Source organism: Physella acuta, unplaced genomic scaffold, assembly GCF_028476545.2.
Source record: "Physella acuta isolate Inbredline_101_S28 unplaced genomic scaffold, ASM2847654v3 ptg001580l, whole genome shotgun sequence".
Classification (NCBI taxonomy): Eukaryota; Metazoa; Mollusca; class Gastropoda; family Physidae; genus Physella; species Physella acuta.
This window is the reverse complement of record NW_026733094.1, coordinates 27501-32500: the sequence shown is the minus strand read 5'-3', so window position 1 is coordinate 32500 and position 5000 is coordinate 27501.

Genomic DNA, 5000 nt, shown 5'->3' with positions numbered 1-5000 from the left:
TACATATATACATATATACATATATACATATATACATATATACATATATACATATATACATATATACATATATACATATATACATATATACATATATACATATATACATATATACATATATACATATATACATATATACATATATACATATATACATATATACATATATACATATATACATATATACATATATACATATATACATATATACACATATACACATATACACATATACATATATACATATATACATATATACATATATACATATATACATATATAACATATATACATATATACATATATACATATATACATATATACATATATACATATATACATATATATACATGCACAAATTCAGATACATAAATGTATGTGTGTGTAATGTATGTGTGAATGTGTGTCGGTGTGTACTTTGATATATAAAGATATACTCTAAAACACTATTTTGTATAACTGTGTGTTCTTGACATACAAAATATGAAAAAATTGATAACCGATTGATCAGTTGCATATGCATGAATGGTTAATTTCACAGGTCGCAATGTGGCTTTAAATATGAAAACCTGGCAAAATGACACGTATAAAGACATATACACTAGCGACTTCGCAGTAGACGGAAACAGAAATCCAGAATTTGAAGATCTATCTTGCACACACACCAACAACCGCTCCGCGACTTGGGCAGTGTTCTTTAAAAGGACAGTACACATCTACAGGTTTTTCATTGTGAATAGAGGTACGTTGCAGAGCTCAAGAATTAGAATTATTGGTAAAAAATGTTATTATCATATGAAATACCTACACCTTAATATTGTTAGTCGTTGCAAGTAGTAGATTACATATGAAAACTGTAAATATGTCAATGCTATAAATATATGCAAACACTGTGTGTGTAAAACCATATTTTTCGGCCTGAGAAACGATTGCACATATGAATAAATGGAATAAATGGACACATGATCGAGAAACAAATACATCAACGAAAGAATGAATGCATGAGCGAAGAAAAATTTGGACAAACGTACTAATGAAAGAAAGATAAACAACCGTAAGATCGAATGAACGATTATATGTATATATATATATATATATATATATATATATATATATATATATATATATATATATATATATATATATATATTCAATGATTATATTTTCAGCCAGGATGGAATTACGACTAGGTAATTTTACCTTAGGTGGTATTGAACAAAACACTAGCAGCTTTCGCTACATAAATCACAACCAAGCGAAAGCTAATTATACCGTAGTTTTACCTTTCAAAAGAGCCAATAAGGTGTTAATAACTGTGGATAATGAGGAAATTCTGTCTCTGTGTGAGGTGGAAATATTTGGAGGCAAGTCTTTGCATTATTTTGTAAATCTCTGTAGTGAAAAAAATTAATTAAACCAAGAAAAATAAATTAAAAAAAAAACACGATTTTCAAATTTAGCATACGTTTATTTAATTATTATTAAAGAAATGTATTCCTTGTAACAAAAGTAAAATATAGAATGAATGAGAAAACATTTATTTAAATACATTATTTGGAGACGGTTTGCAAATGTGTACCACGTATAAATTTTGAGTTAAAAGTGAAGATTGTTGTAAATGCAAGTGCTACTAATTTCTTACATGACAGAAAGACATCGACTTTCCACAAAAACAGTTATAATTAAGTAAAACCCTAGTTTGAAAAGTAACATAGGCTACCGTAGTTTCATTACGGGTTTTTCGATTATTAATTGTCAATATTATATTTTATTCAAGTAATCTTTGTTTTGATATACTGTTAGTGCATATTATGTTTATCCTTCTCAATCCTTTTTCTGAAATATGTTATTAGTCGAAATTGCATTTTAATAAACATAGCAACTTTATCATTCTTATAAGATCTTAAGATAAAAATAAAAAAAAAACCGGGAGAGATCTCCACTAAACTTTCTCGAATATTCTTATATAAAAAACAGGGGATGTGAACACGGGATAAAGACATGAAATTTAATCCATTTTAATCCACTTAAAATTTTGTAAAATAGAATAAAATCTTGTAGAAAAAAGAATTGCACATTAGTGAACGTCAAATAAAATGTGCATAATAGTGCGGAATATTATTAGTACTTTACAAATTTACATTAGTTTTTGAGAAATCGTAAATTGCGTAAATTAGTATTTCCGGTCTTTGGAAATTATTCAAAATTTGATAGAAGGCAGAGAACTAGATCTTTTACTTACATAGGAAATAACATTTATCTATCTGAAATAGTACTAAAGTTATAGGCTTTTGAAAAATTTAAAGTAAAAAAAGTGCAACTTCCGGTTATCGGAAATCGCTCAAAAGTTGACACGGATCTACGATTTTGATAAAATATTTATATCATCAACCTAGCTGTAACGGTACTCAAGTTATTGTGTTTACAGAAACACAGACACACACACATACAGACATAGCCTACGGACAAGATTGCAAAATTATGTTTTTTTCCGTATCAGTTAGGTGTAAAACGTCGAGATTTGCAAAAAAAATTTTTGCACGATTTCAAGACTTCCACTATACTTCGTATATACGAGAAAGTAAAATGTGAATGTTGGTTCTTAATTTGCGTTCGTTCAAAACCTAGGGGTTTGTATATATATATATATATATATATATATATATATATATATATATATATATATATATATATATATATATATATATATAAAGCTCAAACGGATTTCGTGCCTCTGTGGTTTATAAACCTAGTGGTTTATATATGTGCCTCTGTATGTATTATTGTTTTTTAAAACGAGTTCTGTGTCTTTTAGTTTTTCCTTATTGTTTAATATTGTTCCTCTCTCCTCGCCTCCCCACTTGAGCAAGGGGTTCAAGCGGTATGAGGTTTACATGAAGATAAATACAGAAAATATCAACCATCATTTACATATTATCATTTCGTGATTATTTTTTATTATTATAGGGCCCTACATTATTCTTAATGTTATACATCTTAATTTTAGAAAAGCTTAAAATTTAAGACATCCTTATTTTAGCACATTAATTTTTCTAATGCTTTTTGAAGTTTGTATGCGCTTGAGAGGGGGGGGAGGGTAAATAAGGGTGCATGTATGTTGTGAAGATAATACAAAACGTCTAAAGATTGATATTTGATATAACATAGAAGATAGAAGATAGGGGAGGGGGTGTGTATTCATAATTTGATCTAGAAGCTTGAGGTGTCTGTTTCGCTAATAGTTCTAAGTGCTTTGAGGAGTATGTTGTAATTGAGTGTAGGTGGGACCCATCTGAGGGTGGCGCTGACTTTGTCTTTCTTGTGTATTGAGAATTCCAGAGTGTAAGGTCCATAATGTGTTGTGGTGTTATCCCGATCTGTTACATTGAACTGGTCGGACGAGAAATACCATGTATCTGCTCGCCCTTACTTCAGCAGCAGAATCTGGTGTGGGCTGATTTGTCTGCGTAGTATGTGACCAGGAAAGTTTTGTTGACCATTGGATTTAAATGGTGACTTGCATCACAACTTTTGAGATTGACTGAGTGTCGAAAAGGTCTGGTGCTTCTTCTTCCAATTGATTGGTAGAGATGTTTGTCGATTTGGCGGCCCAAGATTACATTAAGCCACCCAAACCCTAGTCCGGGTTGCTCCTCTCCCGGGCTCTTGGCCTAAAGGGATCTGTATCTTTTTATTTTTTGCTACCCTCGATGGAAATCTTTAGTAAATATTTTTTCTTTAATCGGTGATTGGTGTTATTTTTTAATATTTTTTATTTTAATTTTTATAAGTTAATGGGAAATATGTCCATTATCTTAATTCAAAGAAAATCATTTCAATTTTTCCATTTAAATTAAAGTATTCATAGCATTGAATATAACATTTCAGTCTTCTTGTTTCGTTAAATGAAGCTTTAACAGAATAGGCCAAAAAAATGCTATCAGGTGAAAATTAAAATTTCTGAAATTAAATTATGTAATTGTCTTGTAGAAGTTTATTTTTTATGTTCTGTCGTCTCGGTATAAGTAAGGTATTGATTTGTCTGAGTTTAGGATGTATATAATTTCATTATGACAGAGATCGTTGTCAGGATGCTAGTCCTTGAAGTTCTGTTCTATATCGTTTGTTTGGTGTATAGACTTGTTAGGCAGTATTGGCTCTGGAAGTTAAAGTGCTGGTAATTATTTATATCAAGATGGAATGCTTTTGTATGCGTTTTACACTCGCTGACAGTACTGAAACTCATTATTTTCCACGTGTTAAAGGTTTGGAGACTTGAATTGATGTGTTGTTAGTTTCTTGTTGTTGCTGGGTTTGTTTAGTGCTTATTGGAGTTATTGCTGTTGTTCTAATAATGTTTTGTTTTGGCCTATTTCGTTATTTTTTTCTTTTTTGCAGTGTGGCTTGACTCTCTTCGTTCTTCCTTTTGGCTTTTATTTCTGTTTCCATAGCAGTCTGTGGTTATGTGTTATTGGGATTTGAGGCGTTGTGATTTGATGTGTGCTGGTGTTAGCTGTCGTTGCTGTTCCATTGCTAAGTTTGAAGCTTGCGGTGTCAAGCAATGGAGCGCTTGCATTATCTTTTGTTGCTTTCGTTTTTAGTTGTGCTGTCGGGAGTGAGGTGCGGGTTGAGGTGTTGACTGCTGTTTTAATTTTCCAAGTGTTGGATAGATGACCAGTGTTGGCAGGCTTGTATTCTTTCTGGAATGGCTATTAGGTTGTCTATTGCTTGCTCTTTGTAATTTAATTTAATGTAGTGTGGAATGTCTGATGCTTTTTTTTCTGAGTATATGGTTATCCTTCGGTTGTTTGTTAAAGGGAAGGTTTTTATTTTGGGTTCCTTTTTACTGAATGTTCTAAAGACCTTGATGAGTCTATCATTATTAATGGTAGGTGGGACCCATCGTAGGGTTCCTTCGATTAGGGTTTGGTCGTAATTGACAAAAAACCAACATTTCATTTTAATTAACTTCACGTGGAATAACCAAAGTCAAAGAAAAT